The following is a 21,072-nucleotide window of genomic DNA, read 5'->3' on the forward strand; positions in this document are numbered from 1 at the left end:
ATGTTGAAATGTTGATGTGGATTGCTCGTTGAACGATTGAAAATAGCGACGTCGTCTCGAGAATATTCTTTTGTTTTTTACTAATTAATGTGGTTTAAAGCTTTAAGGCGGTTCCCTGAGCCAGAAGGCGAAAAATCTCCTTATACTCGTATGATCGTATTTTTCTAAGAGACGTTGATATTCGTAGACGTGGAAAAAATATATTTAGTTCTTTATTACACTATTATCTTTAATTTATAAGCTTCCGATCCACGAATTATGACACTTCGCTCGATACAATTAATTCCTAAAGTAACCTCTAACTCTGACTTTAATCCAACTTAACTTCACTCGGTTATTTATTATGAGACACTATAAAAAAAAACGAAGAAACAACAATCTTAACTTAAATAGTAATTTGACAGCTTTCGAATTTCGATATTGTAAGCCTTACAATATAAGGTAACGTTTTTAAATTTAATAAAAATCGACAAAATTCGATCAGAATTGACACTTTGCGCGCATTGTTTTCCCGTTCTTTCTTGCGAAATGTGACAGTGATAGCAGCAAACCGATGAAACGGCCTTAACAGGCGTTCCCCTCTGTCGAAACTCTATGATCAACGGTCATACACTGTAGCATCTCATACCTGGGTCCTAACTCCCAGTTCTTACTCCCACGGGCTGATGCTCTGGATTCTCCAATCGGCTATAATTCCTTAACGCTTTTGCGTTCTCTTTCTGTCTGATTCTCGTCTTCCAAATTACTCCCTGAAACTTTTGATTTAAAATGTTTTACTTTCTGGCTATCATTTCTAAATTCTCCCTAAACTCCTTCTACCCTAATACGGCCCTGACCCGTCCGGTTACTTACCTTGCTGTTTTTCTAATCACTTCATGTTTTTATAATAATTTCGAAGCTAATCGACCTAAAATTCACGATAAATTTTCCTTGACATATTTGTTTCTTTGTTTCGACATAATCCGTCAAACTATTAAATTACTCTAAATTCCTTAGCATGAAGTTTAGGTCGTATAGTTTTCAATTAGTTTGTTCTAAATTTTACCTAAAAATTGTTACTGGTGAACAAATATTTTCAAATATTTTCAAAATTAATAACGAAGTAAAGAAGAATTCTAGAAAATGTTATTGCTAGCTATATAAGCGGCCCAGCGGACATCTGAATTCAGTTTGCTTCTAGTTCCCAAAAAGGAACATCAGTTGTAAGGGTCCGTGCGGGGCCAAGCCAGGCCCCGCACCATCAAGAAACCCTCGATCGCGCTCCTTAAAAGGTTACCTGTGTTCCTGGCGAAGTCTGGCGCTCTCTGCACGCACCCAAGTCCGGTGGTGCTTTGCGGTTGCTCTAGCGGAGCGCCTCGTCTCCTAGGCGCGCGCTATCGGCGCGCCTCGCCTCAACAGGCGCGTGCTGTCACCGCGCCTCGCCCGCTATCACTGCGCTCGCCTCAACAGGCGCGTGTTGTCACTGCGCCTCGCCTCTTTGAAGAGCGTGCTTATCAGCGCGCCTTACCCAGCGCGCCTTACCGTGCGCGCGCTATCAGCGCGCCTTACCCAGCGAGCCTTACCGTGCGCGTGCTACCAGCGCGCCTTACTGTGCGCGTGCTGCCAGCACGCCTCACCTTTGCGCGTGCTATCTGCGCGCCTTACCTTTGCGCGTGCTATCTGCGTGCCTTACTCTTGCGCGTGCTATCTGCGCGCCTTACTGTGCGCGTGCTACCAGCGCGCCTCACCTTGCGCGTGCTATCTGCGCGCCTTACCTTTGCGCGTGCTATCTGCGCGCCTTACTGTGCGCGTGCTACCAGCGCGCCTCACCTTGCGCGTGCTATCAGCGCGCCTATCCGTGTGCGTGCTCCTGCCTTGCACGTGCTATTAGCGCGACTATAAACTTTATTTTATTCTTTTTGTAATTTAAACCATCTGTAGCGTGTCATATTTAGACAATAGCCGTTAAATAAAGAACCTACCCCTGTTATATCTATCTTTTCCTTTCTACCTCCTCACTCCCAGCTCCGTTACTCACTCCTCCAATATACGTGGAGGAGGGAGTAACGTGACAGTTTTGGCGCCCAACTTTTAAATTTACCGGCTTTCTTAATCCACTAAATTCTAAATTATAGACAGAATCCGTGTCTTTAAATCTTAAATAACTTTTCGGCCTCTTTCTGTTTAATTTTCTATTTCCTTAGTCAATATGGCACGTTTTTTAGATTATCTTATTATAGCAATCAGACTAGATAGCTACCTTTTTTATCACTTTTATTTCTAATGATGTATTTTTATAGGTCTTTAACTTTATAATAATTGTACTTCTTTTACTTTGCAGCTCAGCCCGTCCTCCTCCTCCCCTTTGTCCTTCTTCAAGCTCGTTTTCATTCTTCATTAACTGTCATTTTCCATTTCTTTCATTTTGTGTGATTGTATTCATCTGTAAATATTTCTTCATTCTCGGGTGGCTTAATAAGCCAGGTGCCCTTCTTTTTCTTTTCTTCACCCTGCAGAGCGGTAGTCCAACTCTGAAGAAAAAAATAAGCCTTATGGTCAAACACTACTTTTTTTTACTCTACTGTGGTAGGTCTACCCCTACCACAACCTAAGTAGGCTCTACCCCTACTCTCTATTCTCGTCGGCTCTAAACCGACTAGAACTTGTACATAAACTTATCTTCGCGGAGCGGCTGACTACTCCCTTAAAATAAGCCTTAGGTCCTTCATTATTATCTTATTATCTTTTCCAGTGGAGCGGCTGACTACTCCCTTCTATAAAGAAGCCTCAGGTCATAGCGAGGACTTCTTAGGAGTGTGCGTCATAGAGCGTGAACCACATCCCCTTCCTTTGCCAGAGACTTATGAATGCGTGATTATGACAGGCGATGTATGAGTGCAGGGAAGTTCCTCGATCTATTCATCTTCTTCTCCATTATATCACTCATCCTCTCATTCCATTTATTCATCCCCATTAACGAGCTTGCTCTTTCTTTCTTCTGACTTACTGACTTACCTACCTACTTACTTACTTACTTACCTGCTTACTTAACTACTTACTTCCTTTACTTTCCCCTAAAACTTATCTCTTCACAAAAAAAAAACTTTTCCGTTTAAGATTACGACAAAGTTTTTTTTTTCCGTGGTTTTTGGGGTAATGTAGCATCTCATACCTGGGTCCTAACTCCCAGTTCTTACTCCCACGGGCTGATGCTCTGGATTCTCCAATCGGCTATAATTCCTTAACGCTTTTGCGTTCTCTTTCTGTCTGATTCTCGTCTTCCAAATTACTCCCTGAAACTTTTGATTTAAAATGTTTTACTTTCTGGCTATCATTTCTAAATTCTCCCTAAACTCCTTCTACCCTAATACGGCCCTGACCCGTCCGGTTACTTACCTTGCTGTTTTTCTAATCACTTCATGTTTTTATAATAATTTCGAAGCTAATCGACCTAAAATTCACGATAAATTTTCCTTGACATATTTGTTTCTTTGTTTCGACATAATCCGTCAAACTATTAAATTACTCTAAATTCCTTAGCATGAAGTTTAGGTCGTATAGTTTTCAATTAGTTTGTTCTAAATTTTACCTAAAAATTGTTACTGGTGAACAAATATTTTCAAATATTTTCAAAATTAATAACGAAGTAAAGAAGAATTCTAGAAAATGTTATTGCTAGCTATATAAGCGGCCCAGCGGACATCTGAATTCAGTTTGCTTCTAGTTCCCAAAAAGGAACATCAGTTGTAAGGGTCCGTGCGGGGCCAAGCCAGGCCCCGCACCATCAAGAAACCCTCGATCGCGCTCCTTAAAAGGTTACCTGTGTTCCTGGCGAAGTCTGGCGCTCTCTGCACGCACCCAAGTCCGGTGGTGCTTTGCGGTTGCTCTAGCGGAGCGCCTCGTCTCCTAGGCGCGCGCTATCGGCGCGCCTCGCCTCAACAGGCGCGTGCTGTCACCGCGCCTCGCCCGCTATCACTGCGCTCGCCTCAACAGGCGCGTGTTGTCACTGCGCCTCGCCTCTTTGAAGAGCGTGCTTATCAGCGCGCCTTACCCAGCGCGCCTTACCGTGCGCGCGCTATCAGCGCGCCTTACCCAGCGAGCCTTACCGTGCGCGTGCTACCAGCGCGCCTTACTGTGCGCGTGCTGCCAGCACGCCTCACCTTTGCGCGTGCTATCTGCGCGCCTTACCTTTGCGCGTGCTATCTGCGTGCCTTACTCTTGCGCGTGCTATCTGCGCGCCTTACTGTGCGCGTGCTACCAGCGCGCCTCACCTTGCGCGTGCTATCTGCGCGCCTTACCTTTGCGCGTGCTATCTGCGCGCCTTACTGTGCGCGTGCTACCAGCGCGCCTCACCTTGCGCGTGCTATCAGCGCGCCTATCCGTGTGCGTGCTCCTGCCTTGCACGTGCTATTAGCGCGACTATAAACTTTATTTTATTCTTTTTGTAATTTAAACCATCTGTAGCGTGTCATATTTAGACAATAGCCGTTAAATAAAGAACCTACCCCTGTTATATCTATCTTTTCCTTTCTACCTCCTCACTCCCAGCTCCGTTACTCACTCCTCCAATATACGTGGAGGAGGGAGTAACGTGACAACACATTGTATTGACTGACGTTTATCTGCTATGGCTATTTTTACGTTACGTATAGATACATTTGACCACCATAATGTGATTTGTAGTATTTAGTTTTATAATACGTATGCTAGTTTTAAGGTATCTGTTTATGGGCCACTAATTGCCTGATATAAATATTTTCATTCCATTTCATTTGACGTGCCCCTCCCCCGCAAAAATCGGCAGACTGTTTTGTACAGAAAATTACAGACAAGGCGTCTCCATTTGGTTACATCCTCCAAGGGTATTATTTATGTTACATACATAGGTATTCGTTGCGAATGGGGTTGGCCGGTCGAAATAATTAGCAGATGGCGCCAGCATAGCTTGCCCTGTCAATCCCTAGAATTGTGTCAAATTTTTGTTTTTTTTTAATGCCCTGGATGCCAGCCCTTTAAGCCAAATCTCATAGAAAAAGGGGCAAGCTATGATGGCGCCATCTCTGCAACCTTTGACAGTTGCCAACCCCATTTGCGAGTTGCGGGGTTTCAGCAAACAACGCAAGTCTTAGATATTGCGATTGTAATAACGCCTTTAGGGTTATTAAGATATAAAATAAAATAATTCCTAATATCATCCAATTCGAAACTATTTACCCTCACAGCTTTGTATTACTCGTAAGTACCGATCACATCTAATTTCTGGTCACGTCTCCGAGGTCATCCTGTATACACAGTCCTGTCAATAAGTCAGTATCGAAACCTCACCGGAGGCAATAGCCTCCAATCTAATAAGATTTCATACAGGCGTGTTTGCGTCCCATTGCTAAGGCGGCTGTTTGACCGGCGGCGGTAAGCGAGAGACGAGTAGCGGTGAGTAAGATGAATGTTTTTGACGTGATAAATTGTAATTATCTACTCATTTTTATTGTTTTTCTCATTATTTGTTTGTTGTTTTTGTTTTTTTTGTTTTTTCTCTCATTGTTTGTTACGTTAATTTTAGTCTTAAGTTAGTTATAAGCTAGGTCCCTACTGATAATCAGCGCTGCGTCCAGCCGTGGCATTACGCTGTGGGGGTCCTTTTTTCGTCCGCTCCTTTTATACACTCTTATGTAATCATGTGATGTTAATAAATGTATTCTATTTTATTCTATTCTATTCTATATCTTTATTCTATTCTATAACGTCTTATAAATCGATGAACACCGGCAGCATGCACGAAAAAGTGTCACGTTGTAGACAGATCTCCATGGTAACGTTGTGGACAGATATCTATGGTAACGTTACGGCCACGTTCATCAATGTTTTCGTATAACGATCACGCAAAATTATCGTCCGTAAACCGACTTTACTTTATATTTTTACTGTAATAAGTGGTCGCTGACAATGTCAACCGTCACCGATCGTCTCTGATATCGGTTACATGCTAATTTTGGCGTCAGTTCAGTCATAATCATAACTTTAAGTATTTGACTTTTGACTGATGCCAATGGACAAGGTTACACGATCAGTCCAGACTGATAACAGACTGATACAAGATTCAAGTACAACACGGCCGTTTGGACACAGAACGCAACACTCATAAAGTCTTCTAGTCTAGTATGAATATTGTAAAGAAAAAAAAAGCCTAGCTCCTTTGCAGTAATGACTAATGCGTCTTTTTCCACAAAAGCGGCAGTTACTCTAGTTCTAATTAAAGTTAACGAAATATAAAGTGAGCCGATCTTGTTCAAACTTGTTCGAGAGATCGGCTCACTTTATATTTCGTCAACCTTAACTCCTTTTGCAACACTCATATAGTCTTCTAGTCTAGTATGGATATTGTAAAGATAAAAAAATCCTGGCTCCTTCTTTTATATTTGTTGCAGTAATGACTAATGCGTCTTATCCCACAAAAGCGGCAGTTACACTGGTTGTAATTAAACTTGACGAAATATAAAGTGAGCCGATGTTGTTCAAACTTGTTCGAGAGATCGGCTCACTTTATATTTCGTCAACTTTAAATCCTTTTCTGTTTCAATTGATGGCGGACTGACGGTGGCGTGGCGGCGATGGCGGGGGAGGAGTAAGTACGGTCGGTCTTGCGATGCCGCGATGCATCTTGCTTGCTTCCGTTTGGCGTGGGCGGTGACTGACAGGAGAATGACACAAACAGGTGTCACGATCAGTCCTGTCAGTTTTCTGTCAATCAAAACGGACTGACTATGGACTGGCGAATATTATTTAAAATATTTAATTTTCCAGACCATCAGTCCGTCAGTCCAAAGATTACACGATAATTTTCTAGTCATTCCGACCAGTATGATGGACTGAACTGACGCCATAATTAGCGTGTACCGATGTCTATTATATGCAGGTTTTATGTACCTACTATTTATTAACAATAATTTACTTATATTTATTTGCGCCAGAAGGAAATTAATCTTAATTAATAATTTGTGTAGTTATACCTCTCGCTTTGAATGATGGTCCTATGACAGTACCCACAAGTCTCTTCAAGCAAGATGCACTATCTAATGACATCAAAACGAATTAAAATCAATACGTAATTCTTATTGCTCTGCAATCAGTCGTGACGGTAGGCCCCCCTTGTACAAATAAACGTTCATGACAATCGTGCCTATCCGATTAGCACGCCGTGCCACGTGAAATTAGATCTAACATCATGTCACAAACATTATATAACTTTTGTCAGAGCGGTTGACAATATTTACTAATAGTCGTAAAATTGCCGTGCTGTTGACATCAAACACTTAAATAACTAATTATTTTATTAAGGTGATAAGACTTTTATTGTGTACTACTTATATTATATAACTAAGAGAATAATAAAAAGTTAATTAGGTGTTTAATATGGTCCATTGGTCCCCATTCTACAGACGGTACTTGGGGCAAATATTCTCTTTCTATTTGTGTATTAGACATGGCTCCACGGCCCAGGATTCCATGTTTACCGTACGTTAATATGCAAAATCAACGCGTCAAACACCTGCCAATTCGCCTTGCGGAATGTCAATGTCAACAAATGACAAAATCGTGTTAACCGACACGACACGACGGTGTTTACAGTGTTTACTCGCGGGGGCTCGTCACACGGTTTATACAAGCAGGTAAACGGGGTAATTTTAGATACTGGGTACTGTTGAAGACAAAGTAGTGCAAAGGAAAAGTAGCACTGGTTAAATTTTCTAGCTTCGTCAAAACATAGCACTAGCTCTGAAAATTTTAATAATTAAGTACAATAAATAGTTATTTGTTTTACAAGGGGGTAAAGTTGTTGTTTAACCTCTCGTGCCCGATACCCGCAAGCGAAAGATTCCAAAATTTTAACAACAAGCGAGCAATAGCGAGTGGTTCGAAAAATGGAATCTTTAGCGTTGCGGGAGTTTCAAGGCAAGAGGGTTCAACAAATTATGCCACCGAGTGAAACACAAAATTTTTCACCACAATCAAGAGAGCCTTTACCAGCTGGTGTGGTGAAAAAAACATTTAGGTAGGTTTATTTGTAGGTACCGGATTTAATTCTTACAAACAATTATCGAGGGAAATTTTGAGGGAAGAAGAGGGAGAGGTAGACCTAGATATAAATGGATAGATAACATTAAGGACTGGACACTTACAAAAGACGCAGCCACCCTCAAGAGATTAGCAAAGACCAGAAAGCTGAATGCCATGCTGGCCGCCGACGCCCATTAGATGGGCATGGCACCAAAAGAAGAAGGATTTAATTCAGGGAGAAATCTAAAATACCGACATAAAAATTCGTTCAACAGAAAATACTGGAAAATTGTGTGTTTTAAAGCAGCGTGGGTGCATTATATGTATAGCATATAATGCACCCACTCAATTCGCTGACAAAACCAAATAACAATTTGCCCGGAAAACAAAATCGAGAACGCAGCAAAATATTATTTACCAACGATTTAAAGCCTGTTTTTATACTGCAAGCCTCAACTACGAGTATTAATAAACAGTGAATAGGTTCGTAAATAAAATATTTCCCTCTTTTCGTACCGTTTATCAAATGATTTTATATCCTATTGGAAGGGATTAAAGATGCATTTTACTTGTAGGTTGTTTCGTAAGTTTTTTCTTTTGTCATTTGTTCTAAATGAGTAAACCATTGGCCACTAAAGTACGAGTATTAGTAAGTCAATTTAAGTATCCTAAATGAATTAACGAAGTCTCTAAAAAATATCATTTTCACCACATCAGCTGGTAAAAGCGCTCTTGATTGTTCAAAAACTGATGAGAAAGTTGTATTTTATCCACATGTCATTTATTGTGGGGCAAAGTTATCAAATGCAAATTGTGAGTTGTTTCCTTATGTTGGCTGGTATTGGACTTTAATTGATTGAAAAATGTCATACATAAATAAACACTATTAAGACGACAGAACGGCGTGTCTCCGTTGAATCGTCTGCTCTTGTGTCAGATTTGACAGTTTGCCCCGGAACATCCCTTCGGCCAGACAAAAATGCTCAAAGAGCAACTAGTACATTTTGATGGTATGATCGTGTATTTGATAAGTATAGTATGTGAAACTGTAATAATGCAGCAGGCCACAATGTTTCAATCTTTAATCCCCCAGCCGCAGTTTAGTGTGAAAACAACTGCACTTCTGATCCCACCAGTCCCAATATAAAATTCTCAATAGCAAGGGCGCTCGATGCTAAATAGGCGATAAGTGTCCCCCTAGTGACGTTCGATATAACCCGGCTAAATTAACTGTCAGATGCACCAGTCGGCCATGGACTGACGGATGGTAGTCTTATTTTATAAGGGTTATTTAGCGTGCAATTTGATAAGACTTATGTAGTGGACTGTTATTGCAATTAGTAAACGAGCTTTAGTTTGAAGCGCACCAGTAGTGTAACTGGGTACCGATTGATAAGTATTTGTAATTTTAATAATCAAATAGGCCTTAACAGCTATTTTGCCTATTTACACTTGTCATTTTGTCACGCGTTAAAAAAAAGATTAGCAAAAAAAAGCGAAACTGTGACTGTTATATTCTTTATTGCTCGCCAATATGAAAGAGAATATGACATACAAATTAAGCACTTAAACTATGTTATTTTGTAGGTATCCAATACTTTTTTGCATCAAACTTTTTTTTTGTAAAAACGTTACTTGTGAACCTCCATTTTCTTCCGTCGGTTAAAAACACAACGTACAAAACACACAACAACAACAGCCAAATCTCGAAATACATATACGAGAGATATTATTTACATAAACCATGAAATTAAAAGGTATATTATTTATTATACAGATTTTTCTGCCAGAAGCCCTCAAGACTTTACATTAATTTTACTGCCGCCTGCTAACGAAATAAATAAAGAAATAACGGCAAAAAATACGCTTTGGGCGAGATTGGAACTTTCTGGTCAAAAACGTTTTAGAAAACGGTCAACTTTCCCGTAAACGATATAAAATTTACCAATGTAGGTACAACTTATCAGAAAGATGACTGAATGACATCATTCAGTCAGTCAGTACTGAACGCAGGAGATTCAACACGTATCGAGAAGGTAGGTCGACAGTGTTATATTTTTGTTTAGAAACAAAAATTTAAAAACAATAAGTAAACAACTTGATACCTACTGAAAATTTTAAGAAAAAAAAACTACAGTATATTAGTGATTTCCAAAATTGTCCCGTTTTCGAAGTGCAGCAGTCACAATCCGAATGTAACGTTAATAGTTATTTAATGACGTTATACTGGTTGAGCTGAAGCGAGCGTTCGTGTACTCTAAGTTCGCCATGATAGTTACAAAGTGATGTAGTGACGTTCTGTTGATGTAGTATTAGTTAGTGTGTGACATATGCAGGGCTCGACAGCGGCGCGCGAGTCAGTGCCGAACGCGGGAGATTTAACACGTATCGAGAAGGTACGTCAACTGGATTTTATTATATTTATTTATTTTAGTTATAAATTTTAGAGGCAATTAAATCATCAAAGGTCTATTTTGAGATGATAGGTCGATTTTTTTTTATTATTATTTTGTAATTTGAAAAACATAACTGTGTTCGATAGTACACATTAAAATTACTTTCCCGATTTTCGTAAATGAGGTGCCAACCTATATTTTGTATAACGCGGGTGATAACAGCCACATTTTTTACGTTTGGCTTTTAATTATTTTTAGTACCCAATAAAGATGATTTCACTATTATAGTAATGGTATAAATAAACAAAAACAGTTTCATCATTTATTATTAGCCTGGCGAAATTGCAGCCTCAAGGAAAACCCGGAAAAAAATGAATTGGAAGCTTAACTCGGCCCTTCGCAATGACAAAGCACTTGCAATCCAAATTGTTTTCGTTGGTTGTCTTATCCACTAGTCTTACTATACTATACTTTATATAATTATCATTCAGTTCTTAAGAGTGGGTAAAGCTAGAAAATTTTAAGGAATCTAAAGATATGCCGCGCAAAACTTGCGAAGGAAGATTTGACCACCGCGCGGGTTTTTATCTCAATTGCTCTAAAATTATACTTCGTCGCTCCGCCGTCTATCACGGGGCTATCTACTTTCCGTGAGAATTTATTCTTAACATTTGACTTTGATTAAAAAGTGTAAATATCAATATTAAAACTACAATTTACCATAACCTCGTGAGTCTAAATGTACATATTTTATTCTATCTAATTTGAACCTTTCATGAAACAAATAGCATTTCTTTTGTTTCACTGCGTTGTGAGACGCAGCCTATAGTATTTTATACAATCGTGATATAATAGACAGCTTTTCAGTCGAGTACCGTGTTTAAGCAACGAAGCTTGCTGAGTTGCTTAAGTTAAGGTACGAGATTGAAAAGCTTGATTATATCACTATTGTATACAATACTTTTTCTACGAGACAAAAAATAATACTTTCAACTAGTAGAATCATATAGGTAAACAAACCAAAAGTATACAGCTAAGATACGCGAGCTGCCGCGGCCCGCGATACCTTCGTACAGTTCATACCGATGCCCCGGCCGCCGGGCTCGGCGCCCTCGGCGGGTTGGTCAACGACACCTCCTCGTAACTCATGAGGCCCCCTGGTACCTGCTCCTTGCTAAATTCAATCTTAAGAAGTTTTTTTCTCGATTTTGGCCACCTTAGCCTATGGAGACTAACAAGCAACGCTAAGTGGTTTTCGTAGGGTATGGATGTTGCTATATGAAGGGTGTCACATGCGCCTTTCTGACTTATGAAACAATTGTTTTTACTACAACATAAAATAAAATGTTTTTGTTGGCCAACCAATCACAAAGCAGATGCATTGAATCGAGTCTCCTCGAAATGTATGAAGTTCTATTTTCAAAAACTTTATAATTGACTAAACCGTATCGATAAAGTTCATATGCTTGAGTCGGAAGTGCCATAGACTATCCAACGTTGAAAAGAGTAAGGTGTAGTGTTGCATGTGAAGTTGTAATACACAGATTATACTCGACGTGTAGAAAAAAGGTATTCGGCCACCTTGGCCGTTACTATCTATTTTATTTTCACTATACAGTTATACATTGGCATGGTTTCCTTTCATTTTAAATACTTAGAAAGGTCGTTTTTAATTAGGTTAGGAAATTATGCAAAGTGAAATATAAAAGCTAGCAAAAGTTTTGATTAAAATAAGTAAACTAATTATTTTACAATTACGTTCAAATCAATAACTTCAAATTAAAACTTTGTACATATTTTATAACTTTTGCCTTACGATACATTTTCTTTTCACATAAATAGCCTGTTCAGTGAAACAGTATTACTATTATGATTCTTATGAAACAAAACTTACTTTTCGTACCCAGATAATGTTATATAAATTATACAATGACCTTTACAAAAATTCGGGAAACTTTTGCGGATCAGTCTTGTATATCGTAAATTTTCTTGTAGTATGTGTCCGAAGTCGTTATTCTTACTCGGGAGAGTTGAGTAAATTTTGTCTAAATGATTATGCTTTACGTCGAGCTCCCAGGACGAAACGTACATTATTTAAGCATTAATTAAACGCATGTGTAATTTTTAAATAAAAATGTAATACCAAAAACAACGGCTAAGTAAAGTCTTTAGTGGATAGTGACCCTGCCTGCGAAGCCGATGGTCCAGCTCCTGGTTTCGAATCCCGCTAAGAGCATTCAATTGTGTCATGGTCATGAACACAAATATTTGTTCCTAAGTCATGGGTGTTTCCTATGTATATAAGTATGTATATCGTCGCCTAGCACCCATAGTACAAGTTTTGCTTAGCAAAACTTCACATGGGCTAGGTTGATCTCTGTAAGATGTCCCCTAATATTTATTTAATTTATATTTAAACGTTAAACTTCTATGAAATTACGACGTGTAAATAACACTTGCACTAGCTGCGTGTACTATCAAAACCGTTGCAGACTTGTCTTGGTCTAACTTTATAAAGATATCTGCACATTGGATGCGAATCAGCACCACACGCCGCTCCGCCCCACGCCGCTGCGGTGTGCGGTGCGGACGTCGCGATACACGTGCATATTGTCTAGCTCACACACCGGAGCGGCGTGCGGATCCGCATCAATGTGATAACGCGTAACAAAAAATTAACAATATTACTAACATTGTTATTATTGTCAGTAGCAATTAACTGCGGAACAAATGGACCGGATGTTCCAGGAAGTGGAGTCTCGTTAACCAAATTCTGTTCCGGTAGATTATTTCCGATAAACGCCGTTTAAGCCTTAATTACGAGCGCTTTGAACGTTGTAATTAAGTAGGAAATCAGTTGCTTTTTTCGTGTCTCAGTTAATTTTCCATTGATTTTGATGATTAAACACTTCTTATCTCCAGATAAGAAATATCTATAACTTAGGTACATAACTTCTTTCTCTTGTATCCATATACTTAAAAGGTAATTATAATTTTTATCACATTGCGAAATTGTGAAACTGTCACCATTATAATGGCGCCATTCATTTATTACGTAAGACGATTTTTGCCAGATTTCGACCCCAAGCACAAGAGTCTGGAGTGACAAAGTTTGGTGGTGACACTATAAACCACATATTTTTAATAGGAATTGACATTTTTGGTGGCGTTCCACACACTGACGCTTGCCAAGTGTAGTTAACTTAAACTGACTTTAGTCATATTTTAATTATCCCAGTTTATACAAAAATAATGAACCAATAATAAAAGTATTTATTTCAATAACAACAACAGTCTGATTTATGGAATAAATTAATTTAGTTGCAAAGTTATACATCTCTCTCATCAGTTCTTTACTCCCCATTAAAACTTAGTTAAGAGGCCGGTGTCGATTTTGGAGCAAAAATGCTAAATTGATAGATTTAGTCGTTGAAACTATACACGTTTTGTTACGTAATTTGTATAATTTATCACTATAATTTTTTGATGAATTTTTAAAAACTGCCCCTTCTCTTCATATATTAAGGCAACGCACGCTCGCGCTGAGAAGACGTACTAATAGAAACGTACATGTTATTTCAATTAGGTAAAAAAAAGGTGTACAATTTCCCAGACTAAATCTATCAATTTTACATATTTGCGACTAAAGGTGACTGTCCATTTTCAACCGCAGCTGCGTTACTGCTCCGACACTACTGCAGCGGCCTGAACGCGTCGGTGTTATTGTCAATTTCCATAGTAAAATGAATGACGATATCGACTGCACGTAATATGGTGATTTTAACGTTTTCCCAACCGCAGCTGCACTACTGCTCCGACACGTCGGTGTTATTGTCAATTTCCATAGTAAAATTAATGACAAGGCCGACTGCACGTAGCATGGCCATTTTTGCGTATTTAGTGTATTATTGCAACTGCGGCTGCAGACCGCACGTCAAATCTGTCACCTGCACTGAAATGTCTTTGGGTCACAGATATGAGTAGTTCTAAGCAAAGAGGATATAACCACTACGTTCTAATAAGGAGCTTATTACACCCAAGGATATACAACCCCGATGGTACAGTCGCCATATATCGCAGATATATCGGGTCGGCCCAGGAGCTCACAAATATCTGAACACGCCTTTATTGTCAAGGCGCTAGTGTTCAGATATTTTTAGCACCTCGGTCGCTCCGATATATCTGATGGCGACTGTCCCTACTGTAAACTTTTTTGCTAATCTATATTGAGCCATATCACAGAGCCAGTTAGGAAACGTGTGTGTTGTACACAATAATTGTGTACAACACGCACCGCGCTAGTTGTATGCATGCACAATTAGGATTGTTCATTTTTTTTAAATGTTCTATTTCGAAAACCATTTCGTGATTTTTAAACAGTTTCCGACATTTGCTGCGATATAATAATCGAAGATTGAAGATATTTCAACAAATATACTGATGACCTTAGTTTGACCTTCTCGCGAGGCTGAATCATCGTATAATAAAAGTTATCGAACCATAGTAAATAAATCCGTCACTCACGTCAAAGTTGTCATTGTCATCAATTGTCATAATGAAAATTTTCAGTTAAACCGCTAGTTTTTTACGATTTGATTTATAATTTTGATACCTAAACCACCCTAAACAGTAGATTCTGATTGCTTAATATATCAAAAACATTGTTCCCATTCGTGGGAATGATTTACAAAAATAATAGTCCGCGAAGACCTACGTGAAAGACGGTGTTGTCGTGAAGTAAATGTGGAATGGAATACTTCAAGTTGTTACCACATTATTGCTGTGAGGATCACGTCGATGTAAGTATAAAATTAATATTATTTTACTACGAATATTTAAAAGTCCATTTTTGTGGTCGGATCACTATTACCTATTTATTTTCTGTGATGATGTGGCCAGAATATCTAAAGACAAATCGTTTAACACAGCTTGTGCCCTACTAGCTCCGTTTTACTGCTTTGAAGTTAAATTCAATAAACAGACATACATATACGAGTATGTAACTTATTTGATGAAACTGAAAATAATAATTTCCAGGTACAAGTTGCAGTTCAAGGTTCAAGCTGCTGATATCATGATCATGGCGGACAAAACTAAAGTTAATAAAGAGTTGTGAAAAATAAAACAGTCTTATTTTTTACTTTTTTATTAATTTAGGAAAAACCTGTTTCCCAAAAAAGTGTATACATTATATGTTCAACATGTTCTGCACGTGAGGTTGACAATGAGGGCTTTGTTTATTAGCATTCAGTTGAAGTTGATGTAGGTTCTACTCTTGTTGAACCAGAAAATAATTGCATAGTTTGTTATTAAATCTATGCCCAGGCACTATTCTTGCTATAACTTTACATTCTCCGCCTTCTCTAGAAATTTGTACATATCCCACAGCCGTATCTAAAAAGGAAATGACCTGACCACACGTGATGACCTGAAATAGCAGAATACCTATAATTAGCAAAATGTACCTGATTCAACAGATCTCAAATGCAGTGCAGCGAGGGAATGCTGCAGGCATCATGGGAACTTTTGAGCCGGGTACGATGCAGGGTGGAGGCGCATATTAGATGTTTAGTTTATTATTAGTTTTAATTATTATGTTATTTATTATTAATACCTATTGTATTGTATTATGCTCTTTCTATATTATATTAAGATTTATGTTTATCAAATAAATTAAGCAAAATTGGCATGTAATACAATATCTAACCAATGGTAACAAATAGGTAGAAATAATCCACAAGGTGCTAAGCGTCCTTAACAGTGGACGCTTGTTACAATTTTAAGAATCAAATCTCCTTACGAATCGAATCACTTACAAAATATATGATGTAACTTGCATTTGTATTTTTGCTACCCTGATTTCAGCCAAGTTACGGTTGGAGTTGGATGTAGTTACTATAGTATATACATCCAATAAAACTAAGTTATATTACTTAATATTCCGTAATCCTGGCCAAGCTATATTTTCCTACGTGATTTTTTTTATCATTTCATGATAAATTCATTAAATAAACTGTTCTTTTAATTTTTCGTAGTTTTGCGAGGATAGCTATAAGCTCGACAGGGCACGAGCGATAGAGAGGCAAATAGAATACCGAATAATCGGCAAAGTGGCCGAATAGGCCGAATAGTTGCCGAATATTCCTGGCAACTCTAGTCGTAATATCATATTATATAATGTCGTTTATGGCGACACTTTCTAATTTTGTCATTGCAAAATTTGCAAAGCCATTCCTGAGCTAAATAAACGAAGCAATCATTAATTTTTATTACAAGGAGCAAAGATGTTGTTTAATACCTCCTGGTAATATATTGATATCCAAACATACGAAAGGATACAAAATTGAACCACGAGAGAAGCGAATGGTTTAAAATTTAGAATATTGACAGTTGCGGGGGTCTTAAGGCATGAGGGTTAAACAAACTTTGTTACAGTGCAACACGCAATTTTTCATCACACCAACACGAGGAAACCATTTATTATTCAAATTAATTTATTTGAAGTTCTTTCTATCGGCCAAGGTGAGGACAATAGCTTTCTTCATAAAGGATTTCTTGTCTCGCCCGTCAAGTTTTATATGGATGCACGGTCATATCATAAAGAGTGCCGTGCCGCCCATGGACACCTGCAACACAAGAGGGATTTTAATTTGTGTTTCAGTTTCAAATAGGAAACTTGACAATATGAAGTGTAAATTGCGCAATTACTTATAGCTCTTACAAATAATTTTATTTATCGCATCGGATTGTTGTGTGCGGTGGTCACCTGGTGGTCACGCATTTAGGCAAGAGGATGGGGAAGAAAATTTCACATTGTGAACTTACCTTAATGTTAAGAATAATTTTTCCTCTGCATTAATTTTATTTGAGTAATTTGATTGTATTTCGTCAATTATTAAGTCTCATTCAATGTTGAATTGCTTTTCATTTAATCGGCAATATTATCTGAATAAAGGATCACCATTAAATATCAGATTTTTTATTAATATTGCGTAGCTGCCTTCGTCGGACTCTGACTATTGTAGAAAGGCAAACTGGTCTTCTTTTTTATGTAGCATGTAGCATTATCGTCACTCGCTTCTTCACGTAAAAAATACAAAAGTAAATTAGTATTTTATTTGTACGTCTGACATTATATGACTTGACATTGACAAGCCATCAACGAACGCTGTCGCGACTGCACGCCGCAACAGCCGCAGTCGTGCTGCTACAGTAGTGCGGCACCGCGTAACGTCGCAACTGCAGTGCAGCGGCAGTTACAAATGGACAGTCACCTTAAAATCGACACCTGCCTCTTAAAACTGTATCAAGATCACTAAGATTCGTTACCCGCAAGCATTTTATATTAAGTTATGTTTTTTTTTAATATACTACGTCGGTGGCAAACAAGCATACGGCCCGCCTGATGTTAAGCAGTCTCCGTAGCCTATGTACGCCTGCAACTCCAGAGGAGTTACATGCGCGTTGTCGACCCTAACACTCCTCTCCCTCGAGCTCTGGCAACCTTACTCACCGGCAGGAACACAACACTATTAGTAGGGTCTAGTGTTATTTGGCTGCGGTTTTCTGTAAGGTGGAGGTACCTCCCCAGTTGGGCTCTGCTCTAGATCTGGAATGACATCTGTCCTGTGCCCTACCACACAGAGCGAGATGTCATTCACAGTGCCCATACCTCTCTTTTGGACGTAGTTTAAGGACATACCCGGGTCCAGTTAAATAGTTTATGACATATATCGACCATAAAGCTCGATTATAAGCCTGCTCATAAAAGTTTCAAACTTCATTAATAAACAAGCTTCTGCTAAGGCATTAAATCTAAAATTTTCATCAAATGGCGTGTAGGCAATTGCATAATGACCGTTCGGACGCGGACCGACATCGGAACGAAATTTGCGACCGCCGCAGAGCAGTAATTTCAACCCCGGTGCCAGATATATGCATCGAAATAGATCTCAGAACTACACGTAGGTACTGCGTGTTAGTATTGAATTTGCTATGCTTTGATGTAATCGTCTTATCTTTCTGAATGTAAATAAGTCGGAGACAGAGTACCTAGTTCTTAATCCAAATTGATTTTTTCTGTGGCTTTTTAGCGAATCAAAAATATACAAATGCGTAAATATTTTTAATTAAATACAACAAAGTAATTTTGGTTATTTTATATAGGCACCATAAAACAGGGGGTTTAAGAGTTACCCAGGTTACCGTAACAATAGCAATGAGTAAAAAGAAGAAGTTGATTCACGCAAGTACTTATTTTGTAAACCCATTTGCTGAGTTTGTTGCTACAAATATATTTTCTTAAGAAGACTATTATATTATACGTCTGTGCACGATCCAATTGCCAATGATTTAACTCTTCGAAAAGGCATTAGGTCTCTTTTTAGTACGGAAGTATTAAACCCATTTCCAGTAACATATAAAATGAACACTAACTATAGGAGTTTTTTAATTGCATGTGAAGTTGCGAAGGACATTCATTAGTAAATTATCTAGTTACGACTGAGCTCGATTCTGATCTAATAATTTGTTACGATTTTGATCTTGTTTTGATATGACCTTGACAATTGTCTTGGTGATCCGCATCTCATGCACAGTTTTCATTTCATTTCGCATGCAACCATCAGCTTGAGCGATTTTCAAGGTGGTATCAAAACACTTTGTTGCTATTTGAATAAATAATGTTTTGGCTTTGACTTGACTCAAATTAATCAAAAACTACAAAAGCAGGTTTTAATAATAGAATTCTTAATGTTATCAGTAATAAGAAACGTAAGTTTGTGATCCACTGATTTAATTAAAACAATAGAAGAATGCGTAACCTTGTACTTTTTTATTCGCAGCTATAAAGATTAGGTACGTTAATTACATTATCTGTTATGTAACGATTATGATAAGATAAGAGTGGATAGTTTATTAATAGTAATATCAGCAGAAGTTGCTAAGCGGGCCAGGCTTGACAACATGACAATCGCTAACGCTCCGTAGAGAACGAAACGCAACTGTCACTGTCGCACTAAAGGAAGAGCGATAGAGAGAGATGACTACGCTACCCCACGGAGCGTTAACGATTGGTACGTTGGCTAAGCACCCAAGTGTTCAAAATATATTTTAAGAGTATAAGAGCGCGTCAAGGTAATTTTGAACACCTCGCCCGCTTACCAACTTTTGCTACTGGCTATACCAAAATTGTCAAAATATGGTCCTGTAAAAAAAAACTGAATTGGTATTTTAGAATTAGTGTGAAACAAATAAATTAATATTATAGAACAATCTTACACAGATATACCTATAGTGGTAGTACGACAGTATATTAAATATGTTCTCTCCCTTGTATCTTTACGCGGTAAAATAGGTAACAGAGAGTAGTTACCTATACACTAGACCAAAGAGAATTAATTGTACTGTATTGTACTATTAGACACATTTTGTATTGTCCATAGAAGTACCCACTTATTTGGTCCGGGAACGTATTCCGCAACCAAAAGATAGTTAGAATACATTATTAATAAATACGTAGAAAACATACAACTCATCAGGAATAATTTTGCGGTTATCACACCAATATTATTGGGGCTCTTCAAGGCAAGAGTTAATAGGTATCTCATAGGTAAGCGTGCTCCACCGTAGACCACATCATCACTTACCATCAAGTGGGATCGTGGTCAAACGCCTGCCTATTCATCATAAAAAAAAATGCCCTTACAAGGATTCGAAGCTGAGGGCCTACCGCGAACCACGTTCGACGTGTTGCCTCCCTGTCACACTTGCATACGAATTTACAAGTGCGACAGAGAGGCAACACGTCGAACGTGCTTCGCGGTAGACCCTCTGGACTGCTTCTTAGGCCGTCAAATATCAGCAACATGAGCGGCATTCGGTATTGTCTCTATTTTGATATCACTGTGATCCGAACGCATCTCGATTGACGGATAGGTATATCAGGTCGTATCTAAATGGAACGGATACCCTTTAAACAGACGGGATCTTCTGTTTACTTATCTATTATCAGCTGACGTTTGTTACTATAAACTATAAACCAAAGATAGATATTATAACTCCGTAATAGATGGATACAGTCTAAGGAAAAAACGTGCCTCGAAAATCACGAAAATTTGATTCTCGATCAGATGGCGCCACTACCTTTGGCCTACTCTCGTATAGAGGGCGTTGACGGTTTAGTTTGTTATTTAACAATTTTAACGCATATCAGTGAAAGGACATGGCTCAAATCATATAAAAATACTTAATGCACATAAAATTATCATTTATCCATATTTAAATACATTTTATCGAATTTTTTTATATCTTCATTTTTAGTTTTAAAGTGTATCGATAGATGGCAGTGAATTTACTATTTACTATGGTTACTAAATTTACTATGACAGTACCGCTCTATTGCTATAAACAGAATAGGACATAAAGACAAAGTTCAAAATCAGGTAGGCAATATATTCCGTCTGCCTTATAAAGGCATAAACAAAGGCATAGTAAGAGGCGTAAAGCCAGGAAATTAGAAGGGGACAAAATATATGTCGCGCTGCGCGAAACTTGCGACGAAAGAGGCCATCACGGGGGTTTTCACCTTTTATTTCAATAGCTCTGAAATTTAAATTTTACTGGTCAGATCTCTAGTACTAAA

The 21,072-nt window shown here is 38.5% G+C and overlaps 1 protein-coding gene and 1 long non-coding RNA gene across 2 annotated transcripts in view; both read left to right on the forward strand.

Annotated features, from left to right (window-relative positions):
* The window catches only part of LOC134747791 (uncharacterized), a 329,663-nt gene that overhangs the window by 167,003 nt on the left and 141,588 nt on the right, over positions 1–21,072 (forward strand). The window lies entirely within an intron of this gene.
* The window catches only part of LOC134747752 (ammonium transporter Rh type B-B), an 83,783-nt gene continuing 73,035 nt past the window's right edge, over positions 10,325–21,072 (forward strand). Inside the window, exon 1 of the mRNA XM_063682377.1 lies at positions 10,325–10,430. The gene's annotated coding sequence lies outside the window, so the exon portion shown is untranslated. The remainder of the gene's footprint in view (positions 10,431–21,072) is intronic.

The sequence above is a fragment of the Cydia strobilella genome, chromosome 15 (assembly GCF_947568885.1).
Source record: "Cydia strobilella chromosome 15, ilCydStro3.1, whole genome shotgun sequence".
NCBI lineage: Eukaryota > Metazoa > Arthropoda > Insecta > Lepidoptera > Tortricidae > Cydia > Cydia strobilella.